Source organism: Pecten maximus, chromosome 8 (genome assembly GCF_902652985.1).
Source record: "Pecten maximus chromosome 8, xPecMax1.1, whole genome shotgun sequence".
Taxonomy (NCBI): Eukaryota; Metazoa; Mollusca; class Bivalvia; order Pectinida; family Pectinidae; genus Pecten; species Pecten maximus.
The window spans coordinates 27044528-27065561 of record NC_047022.1 but is presented as its reverse complement, the minus strand read 5'-3'; the positions used below and the strand labels follow the sequence as shown (position 1 = coordinate 27065561).

General features: G+C 36.1%; 1 pseudogene; it reads right to left on the bottom strand.

Annotated features, from left to right (window-relative positions):
* LOC117333182 overlaps positions 1-19075 on the bottom strand; it is a 48533-nt pseudogene extending 29458 nt beyond the window's left edge.
* Between the last annotated feature and the right edge of the window lie 1959 nt (positions 19076-21034).

Genomic DNA, 21034 nt, shown 5'->3' with positions numbered 1-21034 from the left:
TGATATTGGATAGGAACAAACGTGACACAAATTGCACTACAAAATATAATGATATTGGATAGGAACAAACGTGACAGAAATCAAACAATAAAATATATTCGCGATGACCACACAGCTTAGGAGTACGATTAAGACGTGGATTTTGTGAATTTTAAGACACACCTAAATTTATTACAAAAGAAAGAGTCTACAGACATGAATATAACAATTGTATTAGGTTTGATAAACACATCCGGAAATAGATAAAAACAAAAGTGTAAACTTAAATAAGAACTCAGAAGAGTGAAAGACTACCATTGTCATGATCACACGTCCAACAGAAGTTTATGTCATTAGGAATACTAGCTTTGGCGATATTCGCCGTTATATTACTATATACACAGGCGTCTGCTTCCGGTTTGTAAAATATATATATATATATATATATGAGACCCTACTCCTACTTTAATTTTTTTTCTATTAACAGGAACCAGAACCAGACGCCTGCGATACGTGTAAGGTTACAGTTTAAGTCATGCTCATTGTACCCAGACAGTCCACACTATTCTGGGAATCTCCTACCTGACCAGAGGTGACCAATCACTGCCATACTCACCCAGCCCGTACACGTCATTACACTTTGTGTTGATCCTGTCCACTTCTATGGTGATGTTTTGAAGAAGTCCGTCGGTGTTTATGTCATCTAAGGCTACATACACTGTAAAGAGTATATAAACTAAGCTATAGCTAACATCATTGTTTTTATGTATTTCATATATCCATTATTGGTTTATTATGAGGCTATGTTATTGTTTTTCCAACATGAACGACGGACGACGTCACCATATCCTTTAACGTGTTTCGTTGAGATCCGTTGATAGTATACACAAATTGTACGTCTATATGATAAGATCTCATAGCGGACATCTTCACACACCCATCACATGTAGACTGTCATCCCATTTTCTATAAAATTTAGGAATTCAGAGACTTGAATTCAAAGTGCCGGTTGCTTTGGAAATGTAAGGCGCCGTCGATGAAATAGAGTAGAAGACGTTTAACCTTCCATAACACGTGGTATTATTCTTCATGGTCTCGTTTTGTTGCTTTACATTTAGATTTACGCTTTCCTTCACATGTATGAGCTTTCTGTTGTTTGGCCTCGTTTTGTCAGATTTTGAGTTTAGTTTTTATGATCGTATTGTATTGATTTATACATACTGGACAATGTACTAAGAAGGATATATCTATTTTCAGTTTTCTCTCGAAATAACTGTGAAATTATTAAACATTGCAGTACTGCTCGAAGAAAGGATTTTTGATAGGTAAGATGTTTTTTTTTACCGACAGGTCATAGTATAATTTGTTATACATTGTACATGTACTGGGCTTTTGTCAACCAGTCTCTATTGAAAATCATAGAACATCTTAGTTAAAAAGCATTTTTACGTGACACGTTATACATGACATGTTATAGTGACATGCTATTCGTGACATGTTATACGTGACATTTTATAGTGACATGTGATACGTGACTTGCTATTCGTGACATGTTATACGTGACATGTTATACGCGACATGTTATAAGTGACATGTTATAGTGACATGTTATACGTGACATGTTATAGTGACATGTTATATGTTACATGTTATACGTGACATGTTATAGTGACATGTTATATGTGACATGTTATAGTGACATGTTATACGTGACATGTTATAAGTGACATGTTATAGTGACATGTTATAGTGACATGTTCGAGTGACATGTTATACGTGACATGTTATAGTGACATGTTATAGTGACATGTTATACGTGACATGTTCGAGTGACATGTTATAGTGACATGTTATAAGTGATATGTTATACGTAACATGTTATACGTGACATGTTATAGTGACACGTTATAGTGACATGTTATACGTGACATGTTATACGTAACATGTTATAGTGACATGTTCGAGTGACATGTTATAAGTGACATGTTATACGTGACATGTTATACGTGACATGTTATAGTGACATGTTATAGTGACACGTTATAGTGACACGTTATACGTGACATGTTATACGTGACATGTTATACGTGACATGTTATACGTGACATGTTATAGTGACATATTATAAGTGACATGTTATAGTGACATGTTATACGTGACATGTTATAGTGACATGTTATAGTGACACGTTATAGTGACACGTTATACGTGACATGTTATAGTGACATGTTATACGTGACATGTTATAGTGACACGTTATACGTGACATGTTATAGTGACATGTTATAGTGACATGTTATAGTGACATGTTATACGTGACATGTTATAGTGACATGTTATAGTGACATGTTATACGTGACATGTTATACGTGACATGTTATAGTGACATGTTATAGTGACATGTTATATTGACATGTTATAGTGACATGTTATACGTGACATGTTATACGTGACATGTTATACGTGACATGTTATAGTGACATGTTATAGTGACATGTTATACGTGACATGTTATACGTGACATGTTATAGTGACATGTTATAGTGACATGTTATACGTGACATGTTATACTTGACATGTTATAGTGACATGTTATACGCGACATGTTATAGTGACATGTTATACGTGACATGTTATAGTGACATGTTATACGTGACATGTTATAGTGACATGTTATACGTGACATGTTATACGTGACATGCTATTCGTGACATGTTATACGTGACATGCTATTCGTGACATGTTATACGTGACATGTTATAGTGACATGTTATACGTGACATGTTATACGTGACATGTTATAGTGACATGTTATAGTGACACGTTATAGTGACACGTTATACGTGACATGTTATAGTGACATGTTATACGTGACATGTTATAGTGACATGTTATACGTGACATGTTATACGTGACATGTTATACGTGACATGTTATAGTGACACGTTATACGTGACATGTTATAGTGACATGTTATACGTGACATGTTATAGTGACATGTTATACGTGACATGTTATACGTGACATGTTATAGTGACATGTTATAGTGACACGTTATAGTGACATATTATACGTGACATGTTATAGTGACATGTTATACGTGACATGTTATAGTGACATGTTATAGTGACACGTTATACATGACATGTTATAGTGACATTTTATAAGTGACATGTTATAGTGACATGTTATACGTGACATGTTATACGTGACATGTTATACGTGACATGTTATAGTGACATGTTATAGTGACACGTTATAGTGACATGTTATACGTGACATGTTATAGTGACATGTTATAGTGACATGTTATAGTGACATGTTATAGTGACATGTTATACGTGACATGTTATACGTGACATGTTCGAGTGACATGTTATAGTGACATGTTATATGTGACATGTTATACGTGACATGTTATACGTGACATGTTATAGTGACATGTTATACGTGACATGTTATACGTGACATGTTATACGTGACATGTTATACGTGACATGTTATAGTGACATGTTATACGTGACATGTTATAGTGACATGTTATACATGACATTTTATCGTGACATGTTATAGTGACATGTTATACGTGACATGTTATAGTGACATGTTATACGTGACATGTTATAGTGACATGTTATAGTGACATGTTATAGTGACATGTTATACGTGACATGTTATAGTGACATGTTATACGTGACATGTTATAGTGACATGTTATAGTGACACGTTATAGTGACATGTTATAGTGACATGTTATACGTGACATGTTATAGTGACATGTTATAGTGACATGTTATAGTGACATGTTATAGTGACATGTTATACGTGACATGTTATACGTAACATGTTATACGTAACATGTTATAGTGACATGTTATAGTGACATGTTATAGTGACATGTTATAGTGACATGTTATACGTGACATGTTATAGTGACATGTTATACGTGACATGTTATACGTGACATGTTATAGTGACATGTTATACGTGACATGTTATAGTGACACGTTATAGTGACATGTTATAGTGACATGTTATACGTGACTTGCTATTCGTGACATGTTATAGTGACATGTTATAGTGACATGTTATAGTGACATGTTATACGCGACATGTTATACGTGACATGTTATAGTGACATGTTATACGTGACATGTTATAGTGACATGTTATACGTGACATGTTATAGTGACACGTTATAGTGACATGTTATAGTGACATGTTATACGTGACTTGCTATTCGTGACATGTTATAGTGACATGTTATAGTGACATGTTATAGTGACATGTTATAGTGACATGTTATAGTGACATGTTATAGTGACATGTTATAGTGATATGTTATAGTGACATGTTATACGTGACATGTTATACGTGACATGTTATAGTGACATGTTATACGTAACATGTTATAGTGACATGTTATAGTGACATGTTATAGTGACATGTTATAGTGACATGTTATAGTGACATGTTATAGTGACATGTTATAGTGACATGTTATACGTGACATGTTATAGTGACATGTTATACGTGACATGTTATACGTGACATGTTATAGTGACATGTTATATGTGACATGTTATAGTGACATGTTATAGTGACATGTTATAGTGACATGTTATAGTGACATGTTATAGTGACATGTTATACGTGACATGTTATAGTGACATGTTATAGTGACATGTTATAGTGACATGTTATACGTGACATGTTATAAGTGACATGTTATACGTGACACGTTATAGTGACATGTTATAGTGACATGTTATAGTGACATGTTATACGTGACATGTTATACGTGACATGTTATAGTGACATGTTATACGTGACATGTTATACGTGACATGTTATACGTGACATTTTATCGTGACATGTTATAGTGACATGTTATAAGTGGCATGTTATAGTGACATGTTATACGTGACATGTTATAGTGACATGTTATAAGTGACATGTTATACGTGACATGTTATACGTGACATTTTATCGTGACATGTTATATGTGACATGTTATACGTGACATGTTATAGTGATATGTTATACGTGACATGTTGTAGTGACATGTTATAAGTGGCATGTTATAGTGACATGTTATAGTGACATGTTATAGTGACATGTTATAGTGACATGTTATACGTGACATGTTATACGTGACATGTTATAGTGACATGTTATAGTGACATGTTATAGTGACATGTTATAGTGACATGTTATACGTGACATGTTTGAGTGACATGTTATAAGTGACATGTTATAGTGACATGTTATACATGACATGTTATAGTGACATGTTATACGTGACATGTTATACGTGACATGTTATACATGACATGTTATAGTGACATGTTATACGTGACATGTTATAGTGGCATGTTATAGTGACATGTTATAGTGACATGTTATAGTGACATGTTATAGTGACATGTTATAGTGACATGTTATAGTGACATGTTATACGTGACATGTTATACGTGACATGTTATAGTGATATGTTATAGTGACATGTTATACATGACATGTTATACGTGACATGTTATACGTGACATGTTATACGTGACATGTTATACGTGACATGTTATAGTGACATATTATAAGTGACATGTTATAGTGACATGTTATACGTGACATGTTATACGTGACATGTTATACGTGACATGTTATAGTGACATGTTATACGTGACATGTTCGAGTGACATGTTATAGTGACATGTTATACGTGACATGTTATAGTGACATGTTATACGTGACATGTTATAGTGACATGTTATACGTGACATGTTACAGTGACATGTTATACGTGACATGCTATACGTGACATGTTAGAAGCCTGATAGGGTTCCTGAAGAAGCCATTTGTGACGCTGATGGACTATTATTTGATTCTGTCATATTTGAAGGGCTGTGTATAAAGGCCTCCTGATGTCCCTCAATTAGCATCATATTTTGCATTTTAGTCTAAACTTGATTTATTAAATTAAGATTCACTATTACTGATGAAATAAACATTTAAACCCTTAATTCCTTTTGATTATTTTGACTGAAATCATAAACTTACAGCAAATTCGCTGATAACTAAACATTAAAATAGTCCTTCGAAGATATCAAATAACAGTGAAATATGTTTTATATGTTGTATTCTCAACATATTTTGCTACATTGAACAACATATTTTGCTATAATTTAATTTTGAATGAAACACGCATTTTCATTGGCGGAAATAATTTTGTTATACCTCCATAACAAAATTTTTGACGTTGCGAAATGTAACGTCATTTTTGATTGGCTGATGATGTTGCGTAATAATTTATCACAGAAAAGAGTTCACCAAAGAAAGTGAAATATCTTGGTGTGTATAAGACGAAATTAAATTATAAGAATTAACATAAATTATTTTTTCTGTTATACAGTCATAACATAAAAAACTGGAGTGTACTCTCTTCATAAACCGCTTCGCGGTTTATTTAGAGTACACTCCAGTTTTTTCTGTTATGACTGTATAACAGAAAAAATAATTTATGTTAATCCTTAAATATTGTACAACATATTTTGCTACATTGTACAACACATTTTGCTACATTGTACAACACATTTTGCTATATTCTACAACACATTTTGCTATATTGTACAACACATTTTGCTACATTGTACAACACATTTTGCTATATTGTACAACACATTTTGCTATATTCTACAACACATTTTGCTATATTGTACAACACATTTTGCTATATTGTACAACACATTTTGCTATATTGTACAACACATTTTGCTACATTGTACAACACATTTTGCTATATTGTACAACACATTTTGCTATATTGTACAACACATTTTGCTATATTGTACAACACATTTTGCTATATTGTACAACACATTTTGCTATATTGTACAACACATTTTGCTATATTGTACAACACATTTTGCTACATTGTACAACACATTTTGCTATATTGTACAACACATTTTGCTACATTGTACAACACATTTTGCTATATTGTACAACACATTTTGCTACATTGTACAACACATTTTGCTATATTGTACAACATATTTTGCTACATTGTGCAACACATTTTGCTACATTGTACAACACATTTTGCTACATTGTACAACACATTTTGCTATATTCTACAACACATTTTGCTACATTGTACAACACATTTTGCTATATTCTACAACACATTTTGCTACATTGTACAACACATTTTGCTATATTGTACAACACATTTTGCTATATTGTACAACACATTTTGCTATATTGTACAACATATTTTGCTATATTCTACAACACATTTTGCTATATTGTACAACACATTTTGCTATATTGTACAAATGTGTATTAAGTTTTATTCCTTTACTATCATGACGTATTCATTTCCACCAGAGCAATCCTTAGATGGAAATTCTAAACAGCCATTTTGATATTCACATGTCACCATCCCCTTGGCTACAGTCATGACGTCATACTGGGCACGCTTTAGATGTTATTTATAGTCCTTTAAATCACATTTGATTATGATTAGTGTCCTTTACCGTATATCATGTCTATAGGTAACTACCGGAATATTAACAATGGAATACCACAGGACATTAATAAGCACCATACAGTATATTGATATTGCACAAGTAAATATGTGTAAGAAGCAAAAGTCGCACTATAAAGCACAAATATTCACATTCATTACATAGCTTAAATATATCGGAAGCAGAAAAAGACCTCGGCAGTATTGATATAACCTTTCTCATGCTCAAACATAAAATATGTGCTCAAATCAGCTTTTTTTAACTTAAATAAATTAAGAAATAGCAGGCTAAAAAAACATAGAAAATGACATCTCACTTGAAGTCGTTCCACAATTCCGTTTAAATGGTTTTTAAAAAAGTAATTCAGATATCAGATTAATCACCAAAAGAATTTGAGCCTGAGCACAAAATGTGAAATTGAGCATGGGAATGGTTTTATAACTAAGGACCCAGGTGTTCTGGAAAGTTAATTAACCGTACTTTGCTCGTATTTTTCATTGATATCAGGATGAAGACCACAAGTCATTTCCGTTATTCTTATCAGCATTCATCTATCAAAAGCATGTGTTATCATACCCGGCCAGTATGCCATAGATATACGGAAATGCTGATCCAAAACAAATCCTTTCATTAGTTTTATGAATGTATATCTGATTTTAACATTGTGCAGAATGAACCATGAGCAATTGTTCATATTCCACCCACGACATTTTCCAGCATGTGTTCGGGAAATACATTGGTTAGTAATAATTAGTAGACATTCTGGGTGAGCTGATAAAATCACATTGTATAGTAAACAATTAGTTCTCTGACAATATAGAAGTAAATGTCAACGTCTCTTATCCATACCGGCACTCACATATATGGATTAGCCCCCAGCTGTGAAGAGCTGTCACGTGTTTGATGAGTTAAGCATTCATAACTTTTTCATGGGGATTGAATGCATTTTGCTATATAAATTCATTTAATTCATATATTTACATTAGGGTAATTACTTTTTGAATTAGAATTATTTCATGTGAACAGATGGCAAAGAAAACACAATTTACAGAAATGTAACGGGCTATTTTTCAGGCGTATTAATATTTAACTGTTGTAATGTGTAGAAAATCGGAGCCTGAAACGATGTTTTTATACTGTATTCATTTAAGCAATAAACAGTGGTTTTAATGTTGTTATAGTCGATATGGCAGCAAGATGTATGGTGGGCAAATGACATGGGAACCAGTTAAATGCCTCCATTTTATTTGAAACAGACATCCCAACAATAGGAAGCGATTTGCAGAAATGGGCATGTTACATTGCAAATCATTTTGGCATGCCTGTAATGTGTAAGGCTGAGGATGAATGCGATTTCACAGTAAGTACAGACAGTTACATAAATTTGCATGCATCACCTAATAAGGACACGGTACTTTTCTAATGAAGCACTATTATTGAATATTCTACCATGTTTGCTATGCAACGCCAGTTTTGATTGGTTTAAAACCATGTATTATTTTCCAATAACCCACGCTCGTGCAAATAATACACGCTCGTGAGTCACAGCTGTTACAATTTTATATACCTAATATTCACCCATTTTACAAAAGGTTACTATAGCCGAGTGGGCTAATGGGTTAGTCTTTCAATAATTTTTTATCACGACGCGAGTTCGAATCCTACGGAGGACTCAGATATTTTGCAATTTTAATTAATAACTCAGGCCTGCGGCCTTCGTTATTAATTAATTGCAAAATATCCTCGTCCTCGTTGTATATCCTGCAACAATACACGAATCATCGTTAATTATTTCTTAAATAACATTTGAATAAATAAATATGCTAAGGGAACTCCTTTTTCAATATTTTTCTTGACAATTTTATTTTTGTAATTGTAATTAGCCTGAAACTGAGAACCGTACCATGTGGTTTGATTTCAAATCGAAATACGAATTTTTGGACATTAATCATTACCAGAACCTGATATACAACATACAGAGATGGCACGTCTGGCAACTTTTAGAACCCCGCCCGGCAACCACAGAATTTATTACATGTCAGCAAAGTAGACAGCTTATCCCATAGTATGTTCTTTTCTGGAATTCTGTTCCTTGCAATATACAGCAAACCATGTATGGGACAGGGATACTATATTGTCTGATACAGTAGTATGTACTTATAATCAACGCATGATCATCTTATTGGCAACTCATTGTATGATAATTGCATACAAATATGTTGAACCGTTCATTTTATTTTCAGGGTACATTGTAGATGTACACTGGTCCAGTGGATTTTGCCTCGTGGAGGTGGCAACAGAACAAAAAGGAGAAAAGTTGGTTAGAGAAAGGCAGTTAGGCACAGGAAACTCTCCGAACAATTGACTTAAATACGACATGAGGATTCTGAACAATACTATCTGAATTTCAGGTATATAACTTTTACATGTATTATGCAAGTAAAGAAAAGATTATACCGGTTGTCATTACATTGCAAATCAAATGCAGTATTCATGTAAATCCAGCAGTTCAATCAAATTTGAGGGAGGGTTTCCTTGTTTAGACAAGTGTGGGAGATCTGGGTAGCACAGGCCACGCCCATAAATATTATATTACAAACTGCCCCAGGATGGATTCGAACCCAAAACTCTTTGATTTTGATCACAATGTTGAGAAGCATATGCTCTACAGTACCAACTGAGCTTATCGTGTCCCCACACAAATTGACTAATAGAAATTATATCTACTTCACAAGATCTTCATTCAGATCATCAGTGCTTCATCACTGTACATTATTATTAGACATAAATTAGTGTAGATTTGTTTTTATCGGAGCTGATATAAAATTTCTCAATAGTCACTTGTTCAAAGTTACCTTGAATCTCAGTGATAAGCAAAACCAATAATGTTCCATTATCATTATTATACTAGATCATCCAACCTCACACGTTATTGCTGTGACAGCAAACTTCCCCTTATGGTAATGCATTAGTTGTGCTGATTTGTTTTCTTTTTAGATAAACTTTACAGAAGTACTGTCTTGCTGGAGAGCTTCGACCAACTTATACTGATGTATGCAGCTACGCGATACTTCTACACACAACCTATGCATTATAAGGTCAGATACCAGCTACCAGCCATAGAACTATCATGCTGGCCGAGACATAAAAATCAACACACACAGATTGTAGTACTCGATAAGAATTTAAGTAATTGGGTTTACAAGTCACTTGGTTCAGGATAAAAAAAATCTGATTTGGCAGTCCAAAAACCTTTTTCCACATCAGTATACTTCTTGTGTCTCCCTTGGCACCACACAACTATAGCCTAAGTTCTGGATAATCTTTTCTGTAAAGAGTGTTTAATTCCAAAGCCAATGCCATCTGTGGGTCGATGGGTTTTTGAATTAAATATATATATAAATATATAAAAAAAATAACAAAAAGAAACAGAAAAACAATATATATATATATAATTTATCTTACTAGAATAGCAATGATGCTAACACAAAGTACCACAAACAAAAAATATCATGACACCTTTTTTATTTGAATGATAAAGGGATATATATTGTATTACAACCTCAACATATACCTGGTACAACATTTTAATGTTCACATCAGTTTTTGCAAAACCTTTACATCACATCAGACATCTTTCGAATGACATATTTCGGGGAAATTTATTATTCTATCATCAGTTATCTTTTGACATTTTGGAAAACAAAATTGTAATTTCAAAACATTATAACTATACAATTGAACTTCAGGATGCACATAACCTTCAACAAAAAGCGCAAACGATGGGCAGTGGCAGCCGTCGGGGAGGAAAAAGACCGTGGGTACCTAAATGACCTGGCTGAACGAGTTGTAGAATGTCGACTGGAATATTGGAGAGGAATGTCGAGTTATGTTACACTGGCAGAGAATAATCCCCGATGATTAATTTGCCAAAGAGTTTTGCCACAAAGGATCTTCCTGCCTAAGACTAGTTATGGAAAAAAATAAACTTTAAAATTGACAAATTACATGCTGATGTGTGAGGAGATTGTAAGCGAAATGGTAGGGATGGGGTGGGTTGTGCCTGACTATAAAATATACAGTAACGCGGAAGAGGGGTAGGTAAAGCATTACTATTGTTTGGACCCTATATATACGAGGGATGATTGATATGTTGTGAGCCTCGTTTTGAAGGAGGTACTCAATGATGCTCTTTTTAAGTCCTACTATTCTCTGACTATATAGGACCGTGTACCCAGGGACTGGCTTAATTTGGATATTTTATATCGACGAGGTAGCACTTTAAAGTAAACAAGACAAGCGGCTTTTGCAAAATATACAAAATCGGTGAAAGAGCAGTGATCCAATATTTGCATAAAAAAGGTTTAACACCTAAGAATATCCATAGTGATATGGTAGCGACACTAGGGAAAGATGACCCTTCATATGCTACAGTGAAAAGGTGGGTGGCAGAGTTTCAGCGCGTTCGACAGAGCCTTTAGGATGACCCCCGTCCTGGAAGGCCTGTCAATGTTGCAACCCCAGAAATGTTCAATAAAGTGCATGATATTGTTATGACTGACAGACGAGTCACAGAAAGATATATAGCCAGTAGAGTTGGCATTTCACAGGAAAGAGTACATTCTATTCTGACCGAGAATTTTGTATCGAGAAAGCTTTCGGCCCGAAGGGTACCAAGACTTCTGACAGTTGATTAGAAGCACACTAGGCGCACATTATCGCAAGCTAATCCTAACCTTTTTGAGGAAGATCCTGCCAAATTTCTTCAGAGATTTGTCACCTTGGGCGATGAAACATGGGTCCATCATTTTACTCCAGAGGCCAAACAACAATCGAAACAATGGAAGCACCCTGGCTCTCCCCCACCAAAGAAGGTAAAGTCTGTTCCATCAGCTTGGAATGTTATGGCCTCGTTTTTCCGGGATGCAGATTGTATACTGCTGACAGATTATCCCCAAAAGGGAAAAACAATCGATGGCACATAATAGTCTTCACATCTGAGGCAGTTTAGGGGAAATATTATACTAAAGCGCCACGGAAAGCTCATTAAAGGTGTGTTATTCCATCAGGACAATACTCCTGTTCACAATTCTGTCATTTCCATGGCTGTCATTCACGATTTAAATTTAAATTGATTTAGCATCCGCCTTATTCGCCTGATATCGCTTCATGAGACTTTCATCTATTTCCAAAACTGAAAACAGCTACATGTATTTCAGGCACCCACTTTCAGTCCGATGATGACGTCATACATGCAGAGGATGACTTTCGGAACAGCCAAGAAAAGGAGTTCTATAAAAGTGGCATCGAAACTCTTAACACCACTGGCAAAAGGGTATAGATACTAAAGGGCATTATGTTAAAAGATCAATATGTCCGGCAAAATTCAGGGGAGGGCGGCGAAAATTAAAAGTGGTCTTGCTTTAGTTTTACAATTGTTCTTATGAAATACTACTATGAGTTTTAGTGTAATATTTATTGTTGTTTTTTTCAGGAAAGTAATTGTAAATGAATCAATCTTTATGCTTATACAAAATTTCGGCTGGTGACAATGTTTGCAGGTATGAAATTTCTATCACCAGACTTCACAGAAGAATAAAGGTCAACATGTATGGTCCAAACGGATCAAGGGAACCCCAGCCCAAAGTCGGTGATGCAGCCAGAGGACAAACTGGCGGAAGGCAGCATGCATGAACCCCTTTGTTGTCTCCTCGTCATCCTCTAGTGCCATCAGGTCATTCCATAACCATTGGGAAATAGCAATAGCAAGCACCGCTTCATTGAGGCATAGGGCTTCAATATCCTGAAAATAAAAGCATTACCAGTATACGTTGACACAGATGCATGCATAAAGATACAGATGTATAATGATGATGTATTGGCATTGAACATATTAGTAACAATAAAAAATATGCAGACAGCTAATACTATCCAAATAGATCTATCACCACATGAATTTTCCTTGCACAACAAATTGGTTATAATAAAACGGTTTATTACAATTACTGTCAATTAGGGAATAGATTTACATTGTACATCTTTTTATTTTAGGCTAGAGAAATCTGCCTCAACAAACAAAATGAAGACCTCATGGCGGCCGCAGAAATAGGCGCTGGAACAATTTTCAAGGTCATGCGTTCAAAGAACGCCCGAAAGGAGTCATGTAGCGAACTACGTATCAATGGTGAGATTGTGCGTGATCCCGAAACGTTGAAAGATGTATGGTTCCAGCACTATAAACATGTAAGTAGTCCAACACACATGGATCATTATGACGAAGATTTCAAAAATCGCATTGAATCAGAAGTAGCAAATTTACGCGTACAGACATTTAACAACGTTGAGACGATCCTTGATACACCAATAACAATAGAAGATATTTTGTTTGAGCTGAAGCTGATGGGTAGAGGAAAAGCAGCTGGTCACGACAGGATATCTGTCGAACATCTCCAATGTCTGGCTGATATTATTGTGGAATTACTGGTGAAAATATATAACAATATTATACAAAGTGAAATCTGTCCAGAACATTTCAAGTCGGGGATAGTTGTAACGTTATATAAAGGAAATAACAAAGACAGGCTTAACAGTTATAGGGATATAACACTAATGTCGGTAATTCAAAAACTCTTCGGAAAAATAATTTATATGTGGTTAGTTCTGTTCTCAGAGATGAATAATTTCTCTTCTAAATTCCAACAAGGTTTTCGCCGGGGATGTGGTATTATCACGGTAGTATCACGGCAGGATTCATTCTTCATGAAAGTATATCTCGCTATATGGAGACGTCTTCTCTGGTATGTATAGCCTTTTTGGACAACCAGAAAGCTTTTAATAGTATTTGGATAGCAGGTCTTTTCTACAAACTTTACCAGCTTGGAAAAGATTCTAAAACATGGAGACTCCTGTATGATTCATTTCAAAATGTGAAAGCCATGGTACTCTATGGTGGGAAAATGTCGGAACCCTACTACGTCACACAGAGCGTCGGTCAAGGCCGAACCATATCTACCTGGATGTTTCTCGTCATGATTGACGGTCTAGCGCAGGAACTAGATTTGTCACAAAACGGTATATTGGTTGAAAACATACATGTTCCTTGTATACTACTAGCGGATGATACTTGTGTCATATCTGGATGTAACATAACGTTGCAACGGCTCCTTGATATTGTATACAACTACTCGCGTAAATGAAGGCTTAATTACAACTCCACCAAAAGTGCAGCTGTGCTTTTTCGTCCTGACAGAAGAAGGATCGACGTTGGAAAATGCAAAGTATCGCTCGGCCAGGAACAACTTCCAATTGAAAATTCGAAAATATATGCGGGAATCATCTTTAATGAAAACCTCAAAAGCGATCTTGCTATACGAGAATCCATTAATAAAAATAGAAATAAACTGAATAGCTTCATTTCAATTGGAGTCTACAAAAACGGAATGAGCCCCGTCATAAGTGTGTCGATATGGAAAAGGAAAATTTCACCATCTCTCTTATTCGGTTGTGAATTGTGGAGCAATTTTTCTAACTATTCGTTAAATAACATCGAAATACTCCAACGTAAAGCCGCACGTAGAATACAGGGTTTCGACACTTGTTCTCCGAACGCAGTAACCATAGCCTCATTAGGCCTTCGTGAGATTAACACGAAAATTCAACAGTCCAAGCTTTTCCTTTGGAATAAGCTATGTACAGGAGAGGATGTTTTTCTATGGAAACAAATATTTGACACAAGATTGACAACATATTTGACCAACAACAAGCGTTCATTTAAGAAATAATTAACGATGATTCGTGTATTGTTGCAGGATATACAACGAGGACGAGGATATTTTGGAATTAAATTAATAACGAAGGCCGCAGGCCTGAGTTAATAATTAAAATTGCAAAATATCCGAGTCCGAGTTCCGAATACACGAGTCAAAGTTGATTATTTCTATTCTACCATGTACTGATTAGTTTTGAGATCTACCTCTTCCTAATAGAAAAACGGCAAAGAAACCCCGGGAAAACCTTGTAATTTATTTCTTGAGTATTGCATTATTTTGTTGATAATGTATACATTTCTTTACATGCACTACAGTACTACAATCAAGAACATCTATCATATGGCATTGATTTAAAAAATTTAAATAAAATAGGGATGAAAAAAAGCGGCCTTCGTAGGATTCGAACTCGCGTCGTGATAAAAAGTGAAGAGACTAACCCATTAGCCCACTCGGCTACAGTAACCGTATTAATCATGGGTGAATATTAGAGACATAACATTGTAACAGCCGTGACTCACGAGCGTGTATTATTGACACGAGTGTGTATTATTTAAGAAATAATTAACGCTGATTCGTGTATTGTTGCAGGATATACAACGAGGACGAGGATTTTTTGCAATTAAATTAATAACGAAGGCCGCAGGCCTGAGTTATTAATTTAAATTGCAAAATATCCTCGTCCGAGTTGTATATCATGCAACAATACACGAGTCAATGTTGATTATTTCTAATCTACCATGTACTGTTTAGTTCTGAGATCTACCTCTTTCTAATAGAAAAACGGCAAAGAAACCCCGGGAAAAACCTTGTAATTTATTTCTTGAGTATTGCATTATTTTGTTGATAAAATATACATTTCTTTACAGGCACTACAGTACTGCAATCAAGAACATCTATCATATGGCATTGATTTTGAAAATTAAAAAAAAGGGGGATGAAAAAAAAAAGCGACCTTCGTAAGATTCGAACTCGCGTCGTAATAAAAATATATTTGTTATCTCATTGAAATGGGGATTTAAAGATTATCTATCTATCTATCTATCTATCGTGTTTGGTATGTAATTTAGGTAAGAAAAATATCTAGTATGGCAGGTTGTAATTGTGAATAGTGTATATAGTGATATGGTCGCGTTCTAGCCTTCGCGCTAGGGCGAATTTCCCTTTAGCTCGGTCCATAGAGCGGCGGACCAGTAAGCCCAGGGTCACTGGTTCGATCCCTGGTGGTGGCACACTACTCTCTTTCCTGTAACAATTGGTGCCGTTGACCACTCCAAGTGCAAGCTATAGGAGAATGAGAGGTTGCAGACAGAACCTGGGTTGTGTGTTCGGGAGCAAACACATTTGAAAGGGGGGAGTAGTGTGGCAGGTTTTAATTGTAAAAAATGTACATAGTGATATGGTTGCCTTCTAGCTTCGCGCTAGGGGGATAAATAACTACATAACTATCGATTTCTATCATTTTGATAAGTACATGTACTTATAAAATATTTCAAACGAACAGGCCTATAATGAAGGATCTAGAAACGTTAAAAAAACTGTTTGTGTCAGGAAAATCACTATAAAATATTTGAGATACGGATATTTTTGGTGGGTAAGTGTGAACAACGAAATAAGCATTTTCCCAAACGCATTGTCCCAATTAAGGAAATAAAAACATACCGAAGCATTTGTTTCATCTGCCACGCTCGTGGCTTTCAATTACCCTAAAGCAAACGCTTATGTCAAAAAATGGATATTATGTAAATAAAATCCCCGTCGGGGGCCTCTTCCTGAAGACGGTTTCATTTGAAGCAATAATGCGATATTATATATCTTACGCTATTGTTAAAGTCGACATTGTTATCCTTTGTTTTAGTAACATTTTATGGCACATTGATGTCACGCACAAAAACTCGCTTAACTACCATAATTCCCACAAATTCCTAAGTATCAACTTACCTCGCTCTCCAAGTTGGTGTTGTTTCCGGAAGTAGATGTTATCACGTGATATGCAGATATCCACCGTCTTGTTTGTTTCCACTTAAAAGTCTTTTTTTCGTGTACAAATGACCGTTAGTAAACCAAAAACAACTAAGGAATCCCAATCGTTATTCGACGTCAAAATCAAAGACAATATGACCATGTGTTACGGGATAGTAAGCGTCTTCATCGTCGGCACCCGGTTTTTATTAACAAGACCAAGTTCAGGTAGTTCGCTCTTTTACTTACATCACACTTAAGTTTTAAAATGTTTACATTATCAAGCAAATGACACATATGATAAGGTTTCGAAGTACACTAGGTATTCATAAAACAAAGATTCTAGCGAATGACAATGAAGATTATGATTAAGGTTGTAACACTATGTAATACAAGGTAATAGCTACACTAACTACAGTATCACGTAATGTTTTGACCTAATATTCTATATAGACACTACCCACATCGTCTACGTTAAATATAGCCACATTATTATTATTGGAAAATTATGTCGTACAAATGATACAAATGATAGCAGCAGCATTTTTTCAGATGTAAAGAATAGAAATAGATGGAAGGGGTGAATTAATCAAACCTGAGTATATTACATATATGTATATCTTTGGTATCTTGTGTCTGTTAATGTCAAGGCGTCTGTCCACCTGTCATTGTGTTTGTCTACTTCACTCTCTCCTCTCTCTCAGGCATTTTCTCTCTCTTTTTTCACAAATATTTCCTCTTTTTCTTTGAACAAGTGAAGAGTGTGCGTGGTTGTGTGCAAAGGTGGGATTGTATATGTATAATGTATAATGTAATGTTGCACGACCGGTATGTTTGTTTTTGTATATGCTAGATATAACTGGTATTTATCAGAGTGGAGTGTGGTCAATTATGAACAACACAGAAACGGATTGATCAGGGGAGGAGGAGGAGGATGTGTATGATGATGATATATACTATGCCGAGAAAATCATGATGATAATGATAAGGATGAGGATGATATTATGATGTTGAGGATGATGATGATGAGGAGTAGGATATTTTGATGGTGAGATGTGTTTTTGTGGGTGTGGTTCTTATGAATTTATGTATTAAAATGTATTTAGAAATTAAAAATTAAAAAAAAATATAAATATATATTGTATGGGACATATGTGTGTGTGTATAAATGTGTGTATGTGATTAATGAACTACTGTAAAAGCCTCTGTACATGATATGCAACAATAATATAGTAGATTTATATAATTTTCTTATGGTAATTTTGAATATCTTTAATTTATACAAATTCAGTAATTGATTGAATTTATACAAGCCTTGGTGTGTGTGTGCGTGTGTGTATATGTGTGAGAAAGCTATGTATTGTACATTGTATTCATGATGAAAAAACTGAATGAAAAGTAAATTATAAAAATAATCAATTAATGTGTTAAATATAGATAAACTGACATTAGGTATATCCTACTCACCTGCTGCGCCCGTCTTCTCCATTCCGAATGGATAGTAAAAGTTTCCTCTCCGCTCTGGTAGAAGTAGAAGAAGTCTTAGCGTTGTTGTGTTGGCCGTTGATTGGACAGAAACAACAAGGATTGAAATAACAAGTAATGTCAAAATGCCCCTCATATCTCACTAATGGTCAGCTCACTTCCTAGTCCTCACATTCATGTTTTCCGTTTAAAGTGTATTTTCCGTACATTCAATCATGAAGTCTTGAATTGGACATTCTTAACTTTATAGAGCCAAATGTATATTTGACATGCATGAATATGGTCGTTCTACCTGTCGTAGAATCAGACTAATTAGGACCGTAGATGGTATAGAGGACAGGTACACCACGCGCGATTGTAGGTGTTGGCTATCGGTATAGGTGATGATATGTAGCGAAGGCTTTATAATACATTGTCAGCAGGTGATTGGCCCCTGGCTAATGAATACAGAGAACAGGTAGGTTTGTCACGACTATTTAATTGACACGAGTACTTCATGGATATTTTATTCAATATGTAATCTACAACAGATCGATGAAACGGTAGGCGCAACGATGATGATGGTGACGACGGTGGCCACGGCGGCGGCGAGGAGGAGGACGGCCACCCTTGCGTGGACGTATTTAAAACGCCGATGGGATTGTCATAATGACCACTGGAAAGTTTTCCTTCAAACAACAATAACGCTTTATGACAATAATATTTACTGAATGTTTGATGTAATAGATAACCAAGAGGGCTCGATATCTTCATGAATCACTCATCTAATGGTAATATCGATTGTCTATGGATCATATTGCCCTCGAATAAAATATTGATGTCAGATCTATGATTGTGAAATAAATATTGGTCAGTTGTGAATAATGTGGTTCGGGACGATAATTATAACGTGGTAATATAAGATCATTATTTGTACCCATTTTATCAATGTTAGTGGTGTTGACCACGCCTCTAGCTTAACTCGAGCGTTTGTCGTCGAAGGTGCTGACAAGCTTAAGGTATCTCGAGCGTGACGGATTTGATTGAGTGATTACATCTCATATATTGAATATAGCTATATACAAATGTACCCGTGTTGTCACAACACATGACACTTGAAACATAACCTTTTAATTACTAGTATATAGCGTGTATGCATCCTTAAGAGGTAAGAGTTAATTTCATGTGTTTTCTGGTCGTAGTGCTTTGAAATGTCGAAGCAACTGTCTTACGACTTACACGCTTGCATGATCTTATCCTTATCGCGAAGGGAATCGTAATCCCGACAGGAGACCTCGCTCTCCTGGGTATGAGGGATCCCCGCGGCGTTTCGAACAGTCAACGGGTGATGAAGGGCGTCAATTTCTGCCTAGGGACCGGAATCTACGCCACCAGGGTAGGGTAATGGTAAGAGCCAGGGCAGCGCAGACAACAGCCGCGTCCAGGTGAACAATTCCATGTCCCCCGACCGCCAGAAAGGTTTTCCTACTCGGTCCTGCTCACCGTCACCATCAAACAAGTGGTTCAGGGATCCGTCCCCTCATAGGGAAATAAAGTTGGTAGTCTCGGAAGGGAGTAGTCTCACCATACCCGTGACCTTGAATGGAACGTCCATAAGAGCAGTTGTGGATACAGCCGCCACTATGACACTGATCCGGAGAGGATTGCTGGACCACATGAATGGACCACTAATACTGGGTACGAGGGTACAGCTCAGAGGATTCACCGGCAACCTGGAGAATGTATGGGAAATTAAGGACCTATTCATCGGGTTAGGAACCACGGTGACCCCCTGGACGGTATGTGAAGCACCGATCACAGATGACATCTTGCTTGGCGTGGATTTCCTAGCCAAGAACAACTGTATCCTGGACATGAACTCCGGCAGGTTACTAATGGGAGATCAGGTAATCCCTCTCACACTTTACAAGGAGAACCCATAGGAACCACCCATGGTGTCCACTGCTCAGACAACTATTCCCTCAAACTCAATAGGATTTTGTGATGTCAGCTGGAACGAGACCACCCGGCAGCCGGTCATGGTCCAGCCCAACTCCAGTACGGTGGGGCCATTATTTGGCAACACATCAGTATCCTCTGGGGTGGATCATGCCATTATGAAGGTGGTCAGTGACTTCAAAATTGCAAGGGGAAGGACGTCATGAGACTAGAGACAGTGGAGCCCCATATGCCCCTTCCTGTCAGGGAACCACACACTGAGCCCCCAGGAGAAGCCCATTCCAACAGAGACGTGTCATGGAAGACCCAGAATGATCCGAACCCAGGAGGTGGACCAGAGCTTCTTAAAAACGTGTCGGTAGTACCCATACGCGAGAA